General features: G+C 41.0%; 1 protein-coding gene across 5 annotated transcripts in view; it reads right to left on the reverse strand.

The window, feature by feature from the left end:
• LEKR1 (leucine, glutamate and lysine rich 1) overlaps nucleotides 1-12,808 on the reverse strand; it is a 219,493-nt gene that overhangs the window by 10,209 nt on the left and 196,476 nt on the right. For 4 of the 5 annotated variants that reach the window (XR_008422539.1, XR_008422538.1, XR_008422537.1 and 1 more), the window contains one exon: nucleotides 390-1,293. The exons of the other annotated variant lie outside the window; for it this stretch is intronic. The gene's annotated coding sequence lies outside the window, so the exon portion shown is untranslated. The remainder of the gene's footprint in view (nucleotides 1-389; nucleotides 1,294-12,808) is intronic. 5 annotated transcript variants of the gene reach the window in all.

Genomic DNA, 12,808 nt, shown 5'->3' on the forward strand with positions numbered 1-12,808 from the left:
AAATATGCTTTTGAACATAGAAGTTGACTCTGGCAACCAGTATAGGACCACTCTCCCCACCTTGTACCCTAATACCCATGTCAAGGGAGCAGCTAATTATCTACCTTCCTGATGATGCAAAGGGAATATTTTAAGAAATCTGATCTGTCACACCCTAAGATGATTCCCCCGGTAAGGGAAGCAATGGGGATCTGAGACCAAGCAAGGCTCTTGGCCTCTTTCCAGAAAGAGTGGACTCTGCCATTTCCTGACTGTCCTCCTTTCTTCATGGGTACCTCTTCCCCTTTATGACACTCTCCCATCCTAGGAACTCCTCCCTGACCCTGACTTTTCATATCCCCCAAGTGCAATCAGACTTGTGTTACTTTGCTTCTGTCCTTAAAACTTACCTGTCCCCTTTGTCATGCTGTCACTGCCTGGCTTGATGATGGAGGTATCTGCGGAAGGAATCTGTTCTCTTCTTCCTGTTCCCAAATACCAGAGGTAACTTCAGGGCCAATGGCCTCATTTTTATCCACTGTTAGCTAGCAGGAATAACAAGACTGGGAGATATTGCCCTAAGGGGTGTCCTCTTGGGGATAGCCAGCCTCCTAACATGACACCATGTCCTGATCCATGTTTGGCATCCCCCTCAAACAAAGCTAGGTGACAATCTCTTTTGGCTTCTCTCTTCTGCATAGGGCTTACCAGGCAGAAGGGGATCTCTAGCCTAGACGAAGGCAGTGTGCAGGGCCTGGTTCTGGCCCTCTATTGAGACTGCTTCCAGTCCGCTTATTTCCTGGTTGCCTTTAATCAGGCAAAGACTGATTAACAAACAAAAAAGAAGTGGGGAGGGGAATAGGCTAATACTCTGGTAGCCTCTCAAGGTAGAACAGGATTATTTGTTTTAATTATTTATTCATCCTGCCTGCAAGCACCATGCATTATGGCTCATACTTACAACTTCCCGTTTGACCTTTAATCAAAGTCTAATAGTCCCTGGGTCTCTTGTCATTCCCACAGATTCCTACTTCGGTGTGGTGGGGTGTGGTGGGGGGGAGTGGAGTAGGAAGGCAGAGGTGGGAAATGTATTTGGGTTCAGGGTTAGGTATTGGTGTTCCCCCCCACCAGGTGACATGGTATCGTAGATAGTTTTTGGTTTGGGCTGGCTGTGCCCTGATTTACCTCTGGTAATTACCTCTCCCACACATGGGAAGCTGTTTAGTCAGCTTCAGGTCAGGGACCTTCCTGTCCCTGGCCCCAGGGCAAGCGCTTGAACCTGGTGAGGTTGGTTGGATTTGCCTTCCCTGGAATCTGAAATTTGAGCCAAGTCATCAAAAGACGGAAACCAATTGGAGCTTATTCATTATTCACAGCAGTGTACCCAGGTGACCCTGCTAAGAGGTCATGTGTCTTAGACCCTCGATTTTATGCTGCTTCCTGCCCACTGAGTTTCCCAGTTCCTGTCCATTATGTTCTGGTTTTTGAGCCTGATTTCCCAGTCATTGAGAAATCAACGGTTTTTCCAGTAAATTCCCTTTGGGTTTAGCTTAGCCAGGGTTGGCTTCTGTCGCTTACCTCCTAAGGAGACCTAACTCACACCCACAATGAACCTAGGATTCTGAGTGTCCCTGAAGTCACACTTGGTTTCAGAACATCACCCCAAAGCTGTGCTAGAAGCCGATGAAGCCTTTACATTTACCCTGACTCTGCAGTAATCATTTCCCAGAATTTATCTTCTTAGCTGCCAAGCCCATGCTACTTATTAGTTGACTGTGGTTTATAACCCGCCTCTGGTTTCTTTCAGTATTTTTTAGTTTAATTCAGACTGGGCCAAATCTCTCTACCCCATACCTAGAGAACAGGCTTGCTTTCCACATGGTCTTCTGCTTGACGCTCCTCCAACTTATGCTAGGGAAATGTAAACCAGGACAGCATTTTTGCAAACCCAATTGGAAAACTATAGTCAAGAGCTTCTAAAACCTTCTTTCTGAAATAGTAATTCAACTAATTTTGAGATTTATCCTATGAAAGTTATCAGAGGATCATAAAGATGAGTAAGCATGTTTATTACAGTATTATTTTGTAGTAGCAAAAACATGAAGACAACCTGAATGTCCAGCAGCAGAGAAATGGTTAAATAAACAATGGTCTATTCATATGATATATGCTACGTTCATTCAGGATCAATCACAGTTTTGCAGGATATTTAATACCATGAGGAAAATTCCCATACTATCTTGTGTATCAGGGGGAAACAAACAAACCAGGACACAAAAATGTATGTGCAGGATAATCTCAATTTGTTTTATTCAAATTGGGAAGGATTGCACCAACATATTAGTTGTGGTACCTCTTGATGGGGTGAGTATGTTTGGCTTAGTAGGCTGTAAACTCTTTGAGAGTAGGGATTATTTCTTATTTCTTATTATAGCTCTAATTTCTACCAACCTCAGGCACATAGCTTGCCTATCGAAATAATAAATGAGTTTCCTTATATTTTTCCATGGTTTTCTTTTCTTTTCTTAATGTTTATTTATTTTTGAGAAAGAGAGAGAGAGAGACAGAGAGAGACAGAGACAGAGAACCAGTGGGGGAGGGGCAGAGAGAGAGGGAGACACAGAATCTGAAGCAGGCTCCAGGCTCTGAGCTGTCAGCACAGAGCCCAACACAGGGCTTGAACTCATGAACCATGAGATCATGACCTGTGCTGAATTTGGATGCTTAACCAACTGAGCCACCCAGGTGCCCCTCTTTTCTTTCTTTCTTTCTCTTTCTTTCTTTCTTTCTTTCTTTCTTTTTTTTCTTTTCTTCCTTCCTTTTCTTTTCTTTTCTAAAAAATTTACATCCAAGGTAGTTAGCATGTAGTGCAATCTGATTTCAGGAGTAGAATCCAGCGATTCATCCCCTACATAGAACACCCAGTGCTGATCCCAACAAGTGTCTTCCTTGATGCTCCTTGCCCATTTAGCCCATCCCCCTACTCAAAACCCCTCCAGCAACCCTCAGTTTGTTCTCTATATTTAAGAGTCTCTTATGTTTTGTCCTCTCCGTTTTTATATTATTTTTGCTTCCCTTCCCTTATGTTCATCTGTTTTGTGTCTTAAATTCCACATGAGTTAAGTCATATGATGTTTGTCTTTCTCTAATTTTGCTTAACATAATACCCTCTAGTTCCATCCACATTGTTGCAAATGGCAAGATTTCATTCTTTTTGCCTGCAGGGTAATATTCCTGTGCGTGTGTGTGTGTGTGTGTGTGTGTGTGTGTGTGTATATGCCACATCTTCTTTATCCATTTATCTGTTGATGGACATTTGTGCCCCTCTCTTCTTTTAAATAACGAAAGTGCATTCCATGTGAAATCAGAAAAAAATTTTAGCCAATAAAATTTTGGTACATGAGGTTTGTTGAAATCCTGGTCATGCTTCGAGGTCGTGACAGTTTTAAAATGTGGCAACAATATTTGATTATTCCTTCCACAGAGAGGTGGAGTCTGTGTCCTGTCCTTTTAAATGAAACTGCTTCCACCAATGAGCGCAGCAGAAATGTTCCTATGTGATTTCTGAGGGAAGGCCATAAAAGGCCACGCAGTCTCTGCCTTGTGTGCTAGGAGCACCAGATATGGAAGCCCTGGACCTCAGTGTAAGAGGTCAACCACCCTGAGGCTGCAGCACTGGAGAGGTCATCTGGGGGTACTATGGTTGACATTCTAGCTGAACCTGTCCTTCATTCCAGGTATGCGGCACATGAAGCCATCCTAGAAGTGGATGCTTCCAGCACTCTGTTGTTTGAGTCACTCCCAGCCAACTGGGGTTCCGACAGTATGGAGAAGAGACTGCCCACATTGTGTTCTATCCAAATTCCTGACCCACAGACTCTCTAAGTGGCATAAATTGGTGGTTTTTCATGCCAGTAGTCTGGGGTGCTTTGTTAGACACCGATAGATACCAAAACAGTTTTCCTCAAACTTCTTCCTCTTTCTGAAACCTTCCCTGCTCCTTTCTGTCCTTCCCACAATTCTGACCCCCAAATTAAACTATTCATTCTTGTCTCCAAAAGCCCTTTCTTATAGCCTGTATCAGAGTACTGACTCATCTTGTCTTTCTCCAGATGATGAGAGTTAAGGGCAGAAGCTCTGTGAGTCACTTTTGCCTTTTCAGAGCACCTAACAGCCTGAATCTAATGGATGGTTCTTTTATGCCTTGTGCTATTAGTATAATGCACAAGAGAGATGGAAATTGACAGAGAGGTCAATTTTGGTGTGTATGTCAGACTTCCATGGAATTCTGGCCTTTTCCTTGATCCGGGGCTACAACTCAATACCATAGTGGGATGGCATTATATCTGTAAAGTGTCCCAATGTCTTAGTTTATTTGGGCTGCCATAACAAAATACCACAGACTGGGTGGCTTAAACCACAGGAACTTATTTTTTCACAGCTCTAAAGGCTGCAAGTTCAAGATCAAGGTGTTGGCAGACTTGGTCTCTCTGAGGTCTCTCTCCTTGGCTTGCAGACTGCTGCCTTCTGTGGCCTCACATGGTCTTTCCTCTATGCATACAAACCACTGGTGTCTCTTCCTCTTCTTATAAGGACACCAATTCTATTGCATTTAGGGTCTCATCCTTAGGAACTCATTTAACTTTACCTCTTAGAAGGTTCTATCTCCAAATACAGTCATAGGAGGAAGTAGGGCTTCAACATATGAACTTGAGAGGTATGCAATTCAGCCATAACACCAAAGGATACAATGGATTCTTAGTTATTATTTGCACTCCCTGTAGTTGTAGGTGTCACTGAAAAGAAATAATGAACTCACGGATCCAAACTCGTTCCATAAACACTTTCCTCGTTTTAAGTTCCAGGCTTATACCATGCTTACTCTCATACCCTTTCAAATAATGACCTGGTGAGGTGATAGCTGTCTATGCTAACTTGTCCTTCTCCACGTCCAGTGACAAGATTTGATTTCATGGAGGTTTTATTTATTTGCTTGTAATTTTGTTTGATGCCCAAGGGAACCTCCAACAAATCTTCAGTATCACTGTCAGCCGCAAAACAGCGCAGATTGCGAAGGCATCCCCCACACTCTGCTGTGTGTAAGTGGGTGTCCTTCCGTTGCAACCCTGTCAGTTCACTGAAGCTGAATAAAGTGCATCAGTGAAGAGGCTGGGGAAAGAAACTGCTGAGAGTGATCCGAGAATGATTTAAGGAAATGCAGGAACGCCAGGAGCTATAGTGACTAGCAACTACTTTTTGGAATTTTTCTTCTTAAATTAATTCCATGCAACTTCCTTTTTGGTCAGCCCCTGTTTTTTGTGTGTTTTTTTTTTTTTAATTGTTTTATATCATATTCCAAAAGTGAGTGAGAGAGAGAGAGAAGAGAGTGAGAACACAATCTTCCCTGAGTTGAACTGGATTTGGGACAATTTTATATCCCTCTGTGAACTACAGGTGCTGAATATTCAACATCACACATTTACCCTTTGCAATTCAAATTAAAGTGCACCTATCTGGCCATTTTCACCCTTGTTTTCAGCTGGTCTTTGTCACAGTACCTCATTGTCATTCCTCAGGCCTGGCCCACCTTCCTTTCACCACTTAAGGAATGAGAAGGCGGTTTTTGTTCTGATTCATACTATCACTAAAGCTCCACAAGAATCAATGGGCTCTCATTTTCACACAATGCGGCATGTTTACACAGTTACCACCCTGCCTGTATGGAGGGCTGGAATACTAAAAAGTTCTTTATGTGAACGTTGGTTCTGAAATGCATTTTATCTGCCCGTTGAAGCTGGTAAGAATTTTGTTCAATCTGTAAGAAGGCTTTATCCTTGCTCTACACTATCAAGCTCTCAAGATTTTATCTTTCTTGAATTGCCTACAGGTAGGATGAGATTCAATTTGCTAAGAGTCCTTGTTTTTGACACAAAGACAAATATGCACTCCTGTGCTACTTCACGAAGCAATGATTCATTTAAAACAAAAAAACAAAAAAACCTCTCAGGATCAGGAATTCTCCAGATAGAGAGAGTGAAGCCAAGTCATGCTTTCCTTATTAATTTCAGTATGCTCTCTCTCTACTGGTTCACTTCAGAAAAGAGGTATAATTACTCTCTTTATGAGTCAGACTCATAGCCCAGCACCTGTTAGAAAATTTAAAAAAATATTTTCCCCACATCACATTACAAAGGGAGGCCCATTGTTTTTGCGCAGTTGCTGGTATTTGCTCCTTTGCCAAAATGACTATTTTGGAGGCTTTAAAAGCCAGAGTGTGATAATGAAAAACAATGACTAGAGACATTTCCAAATGGCAATACATAAAGATAGTAACATGAACTTGATAAACTCTGATTTTCATTCCTTCTAAATTGTTCATAGATTAATAAGGGAGAGTCTGTTTCTCCCAGGCATGGCAAAGTGGCAGATACAGGCAGTTCAGAGCTGTTTCCTAAAAACACACCCCAGGTAGTTACTTATGCATTAGGTATGGAATTCAGTCAGTGCCAACTGTGGAAGGAGACTCCACACATTTGAGTATATTATGGGCATAAAAATTAAAGAATAATTGTAAGTAAGTAAAACGGATATCATGGCATAAAAATTATCTAGCTCAGGGAGGGGTAGGGTGTGATAAAAAATCTTTACAGTCCATTTCTTGACTAAATGTTGTATAAAGAGATAAAGGTCAAAATATTATTGTTGTGCAGATGATAGATGGACTGCTTGATCCTGATGCCAAACAAAAGACAGAGGGTTGACTCTCTCCACTTTGTCATGCTTCCCCAGCAACATCAAAGGGTGTCTCCGTACAAGACTAACTTGAAATTTACTTTCAACAAGAAATGCATGCTGCACAGTTCCTTATCACCTGGGCTACTGCAGGGAGAGCTCTCCCAAGCCTTGCACCCTGCCCAAAGCACAGGTAACATTTCCAGGCCTCTGCCATGTGCATAGTGGGGAAAAGCAAACAGAGCAGAGGCCGTGTGGTATGTGCCCTTGGCCAATGATGACAGTAAGTAAAATGCAAAGAGCTCGGATACGGATAAAACTTTTTGTCCTGTTTACTTAGGCTTTTTTGATTAATGTCATTTTTTTATATTCCTTTCCTTTTCCTGAAGCCATGAATCAACACTGAATGAATTAGTGAATTATTGGTTGAACAGGCAATATGTTCTTCATCTCTTGAAGAAATTTCTTATTTCATCTATTTCTTTACAAAATAATTATGAGGTCAACAGTTTATTAATGACAAGGTCGATGGAGCACCTGGGATTCATTCAACTGGAGAATTATTTAGGAACAATCTGAAACCAGGCCAAGAAACATTTTATGGTCAAATACTGAATTGTGATCTGTAGAAAAACAGGGTTTTTATCTCCCTAAATTTTTTTTTTTTTACAGTATTTAGTAAAAGAAAATTAACCATCTGGTAAAGATGTTTCTTAATTCACTACCTGAGCATAATGACTGGAACAAAGAGCTTCATAAATGTTTGTTCAAGGAATAAATAAATGAACAGACACTGATACAAAATTAAAAATTACCGACAACCATTTTGTTTAAAAGTCAGCATTATTCTTCAGGATTAATTTTAGATAGCAATGTTTGTTATAATTTACTATGGACTAAAATTAACCAAAGAATCAAAATAAATAAGACATATATCCTGGGTTTCTTCCAAACAGAAAAATATTTTTTTCATTAAACACTATAAATTTGCTTCTCCCAGAAACAGATGACTAAAGGAATTCTCTAGCTTTGAATTCTTATATTAGAAAAAAAAATATTTAAAATAATTATGCTAAACTTGTACCTTCACAAGCAGCAATGGGAAGAAAATTTAAAAACAAAATAAATAAAAGAAAGGTAATAATAAAGTTAAAACTCAGGTCTCCTGGGAACTAGACACAAGACAGAACTAGAAGTATGTGTAGTTTATTGGGGCAAACTCCTTAAAAGAGAGAAAGAGGGAAAACCTTCAGACTACAGCGCAGGTGAGGCATCTGTGAGCAAGAGAAGACAGTAAGGAGCTTTGGTGGTACAGAGCTGAGTAAGTCTCAAGCAGTCAACTGGGAGTCCCCACTGAGCAGTCCTGCACTGGCCAGAAATTACAACAATTCTCAGTTATTGCCCAGGGTCTTCCTGGAAGCATATGGCTTCAGCTTGGAAACCAAGGCAGATCTTGAAGGCTCCAATAGCTGAAGGCTGTTAGTGAACTCTTACCCATTGGAGCAGGTACTTAATTGGAGATGTGAATAACATTCTAATGTGGCTGCCACAGTTTGCTCCTTGTGCCACATGGGTTTACTTGCTTTATACATTTGGGGCACAGATCTGCCAGGGTTCCTGTATTTGTCATCTACTGCTGTGTAACAAGTTATCCCCAAACTTAGCAACTTAAAGAACACAATTATCTCATTCAGTTTCAAAGAGCCAGGAATCTGGGAGTAGCTTAGCTGCATGGTTCTTGTTCAAGGTCTCCCATGAAGTTGTAGTCAAGATGTTGGCCAGAACTGGAGTCATCACAAAACTTGACTGGGGCTAAAGAATCTGGTTCTGAACTCATGTGATTGCTGGCTGGCCTCAGTTTCTTGCTGGCTATTGGCCTGAGGTCTCCATTCTTCTTCACGTGGGCCTCTCTGAAAGCTGCCTGTGTGTCTCATGACCAATTGTAGGTAGCAAGTTGGCAAGTGATGCGAGAGACAGACTAAAACAGAAGGTGTAGTCTTTTATAACCTAATTTTGGAAGTTACATACCATCCCTTCCATCATATTCTATTGGCTGCACAGACCAACCTTGATCCAGTGTGGGAGGGACCACACAAGGGTATGAGTATCAAGAGGCAGGGATCGTTGGGGGCTGTCTTGGGAGCAGGCTACTGCAGTTCCCATGAACTTCTCTTCCTGAGGACAAACTCAGAAAAGGGAAGTAAGTGGGACAAACTAAAGCCCCTGCCACAGCAGTTAGTTTTAGGGTCACAACTGGTACTCATCATCACTCTCCTCCACTGTCCATTCCAAATTTCCCCAGTCACCTGCTATCACCTCTGCTAGTCTTTGTGGTTGCCAGCATGGTGACACCTTTTCTCACCTCCTGCTACCTGGGTGCAGGGAGCACAAAGGATCCCAAAGAGCCTGGTGATAGCTGTAGCTTGTAATTTGGTGGGACTCTCCATGTGTCTTGGGGTGAGAGTGCACCCCCTCTGGAGACTGGGACTGCTGACTCTGCAGGGCCCACAGTTGTAGAAACGAGATGGAAAACTTATGTCAGTGGGCCACTGGAATGACGGTAAGTGGGGCCACTTCTGTGTCCACCTTTTGGTTCCCAGACATCTGTTTGCTTCCAACACAGTGCTTTCCATAGGTCATCAATTCAGCATATACACTGCACTCTGGAGGATTTGGTTGAACTAGATATGCTAAAAGGTTTACCCAATAAAAATAACCAAAATGTCAGATAAAATAACCAAGAAAACACTTTTAAAAGAGATCACTGAGGGGCACCTTGGTGGCTTTGTTGGTTAAGTGTCTGACTTCGACTCAGGTCACGATCTCATGGATCGTTAGTTCAAGCCCTGCATGGGGTTCTCTGCTGTCAGTGCAGAGCCTGCGTTGGATCTTCTGTCCCTGTCTCTCTCTGTCCCTCCCTCATTCTCTCTCTCTCTCAAAAATAAATAAACATAAAAAAAAGACATCACTGAGATGGCACAAAAGTAAAGCATCAGCAGAGATCAAAAACAAGATAAAAGTAACAACTTTGGGAGAGGAGAACCAAAGCCAGCTCTCTTTGTGTTAGGCCCACACAAAATTGGAAATCTTTTTTTTTTTTTTTTTTTTTTTTGCTACAATATGATTTAACAATTCTATACATACTCAGTGCCCTTAATCCTCTTTATCTATTTCACCACCACCACCCCTGCCACAACATTTGAAATCTTATAGAAGACCCCTACATGAAGCAGGAATCTCAAAGGGCTTTACCTTCAATTAAGGGTGAGTAAAAAACGACTGCTACACAGAAGGGGACAAACCACATCTGATTCTATTTTTATGCTGGGGGAGAGTGGTAGGAAATCTCACTTGGGAATTTAGAACTACAGCTTGGCCCTCACGTGGCTTTTTGCATGAATTTATGTTATACCACCTGTATCTGAAAAACTGAAAGAGAAGAATTTTAATTAAAGCATTCTCAGAATGTTTGTATAATCAACTGGGAGGAGCAAATGTAAATATTTTCTGGAAGAATGCAATCTCAACTGAGGCCTCGAAGAATTCCTATGCATAGAGTTCCAAAGAACATAAGCTCACATAAAACCACGCATAGGTATACTCTGCCTTCTCTCTTCCCCTGCAGGAGAATAAAGCACCGTGAATGAGAACGAGCAGACACAGGCAGCAAAATCAGATCTGTAAAGATGATAAGACACATAATATAAAATAACCATGTTTGGTATGGTGAAGAAATAAATATTTTGTGAGAAAGGAATAAGAGATGGCTTTTTATTTTTTTTTAAAGGTTACTTAATTTATTTTGAGAGAGAGACACACACAAAGAGTGTCTGTGTGTGTGTGTGTGTGTGTGTGTGTGTGTGTGTGTGTCTGTATGCAAGTTGGGGAGGGGCAGAGAGAGAGGGTGAGAGAGAATCCTAAGTGGGCTCTGTGCTGCCAGTACAGAGCCTGACTTGGGGCTCAAACTGATGAACCATGAGATCATGACCTGAGCTGAAATCAAGTCTGATGCTTAACTGACTGAGGAGATGGCTTTTTAAAAACATAATCAAACAGACTGATGAAGAATTGAATAAAATTTTCCAAAATGAAAAACTGCTTTATGCAGAAAGATTATGAGACCAAATGGAGGAAGGTCTGCAAGAAGAAACAGTGAGCAAAGAAAGTGATAAATATGTTGGGTATATTGAAATAAACACTGACTACATAATAATAATAATAATAATAATAATAATAATAATGTCTAATTTGTGAGGTTAAACCAACAAGATAGAATTCAAATACTGGTCAAAGTATAATATAGATTGGAATGGGGTGGAAAACTATAGTTTAAATAATCTAAGGTTCTTGCATTGTTTGGGCAGAGCATCCAGAAATGAAGTAAGTGTGTTAAAATGTCTAGGGTAACTCCTAAAAATAGATATAGAGATAATTAATTCCAAAAGAGAGGTAGGGGGTGGGGTGGTAATAGCAAAAGATGAAAAGAAAAAAGAAAACCTATTCAGAAGATGGCAAGAAAGGAAAAAAGAGAGAGAAATGGATAGCACATGATAAGATGATAGAAATAAATCAAAGGAAGAAGAGCAAAGACAGTCTCAAGATCCTTTGCCCCAAATCAAAACAGTGGAAGTTTATACACACTCCACAATGATGGGTGTTAATTTCACACTGTGATTAACAATGAAAAATGAGCATAAATGACCTTTGAGAATAAAAGGCTTTATTCTACAAAAGAAACTTTAACTTCTGAAGACCTGTGCCACAAAAATGGACTTTCATAGACAATTTTTATGAGCACTCTTCTGATTACTAATTTTAGAACATGTTTTTATTCTTATAAATTTTGGCCTTTGACTTTATCTGGAGAGTTTTTCTTGTGAACAGCTATATAATTTGTTATATCTTTCTCCTTTTGTACCAGTTTTAACACTCTTTTTCTCCTTTGTCTGTATTTAGAAGGACCTGCTTTTTTTAAGGCTATAGCTAGGACATCATATTCTAGAAATAAATCAGAAAGCACAGGACCTAAAGACCTAATATAGACAATGACACATTTTAAAAAAGGAATGTGAGACCTATAATATTCTGTTTCCACAGGATGCTAAATAGCTTCCTAAAGGGTCCTTATAAGATTCTGCAATAGATCTTTTTCATAGATCTGTTTTGTCTTCTTTTTTTCCTATATGGTTTTCCCTTGTTTTATAATTTTTTCCCATAGTTTCTAAGCACCTTCTCTCTTTTCTTTTTTTTCTCTCTCTCTCTTCTCTCTCTCTCTCTTGCTTCTTGAATGTTCACCCTCAAATGAGGCTAGAGTGTTATGTCAACAGAGTATAGAGACGTCACTCAAGTTTGCTCTGAATTGAGGGTCCCATCCCTTTTCAGAGACACAAATGGAGGCAAGACAATGTGCTTGGTCCCCAGTCCAATTCCCAGTTTACATTGTCTATTTGCCGATCCAGACTTTGCCACTTATAAGCTGTGTGACTTTGGGTGAGCTGCTTAACCTCTCTGTGCCTTAGTTTTCTCCCCTGTGAAAGGAAGCTGATAAATATACCAACTTCACAGAGTTCTTAGGAAAATTAAATGAAATACTTCCAAAGCTCTTGGCACTATGGACTGCCCATCATAAACAACAAATATAACTAGCATTATCATTGTTACTCCTGCCATACTGTTGCTGTTACTGCTACCACTACCTGCTCTGTAGGCAACCACGCTCTTCTGACAGGGCACACTCTTCCACCTGTGCTGAGTGTCCTGTGTGCTGACCCACGGCTGTACGGGAGAGAATTCCCCTTTCTGAGATCTAACGCATGGCTGCCCATCTCTCCCTCCCTACCGCCACTCACACAAGCTGCTTCTTTAGCCTTTTTTTTCCCCCAGAAGTTTGCATCTCAGAATGTTCCCTACAAAGTGGCCCAGGTGCTTTGAAGGGCGGCACCCATGTGGCCCAGCAGTGGGGGGGGGGGGTGGGGGGGGGTGGTGGCAGGTTCTTGTGATTCTGTTGCCTGTGTGCTTTTCTTTTCCATCACGGTTTTTACCGAGATACTGGAAGGGACTGCATCAATGCCTGCTGGCCAGGTATCACACCATCTTA

Source organism: Panthera pardus, unplaced genomic scaffold (genome assembly GCF_024362965.1).
Source record: "Panthera pardus isolate Hobbes unplaced genomic scaffold, ASM2436296v1 HiC_scaffold_16, whole genome shotgun sequence".
Classification (NCBI taxonomy): domain Eukaryota; kingdom Metazoa; phylum Chordata; class Mammalia; order Carnivora; family Felidae; genus Panthera; species Panthera pardus.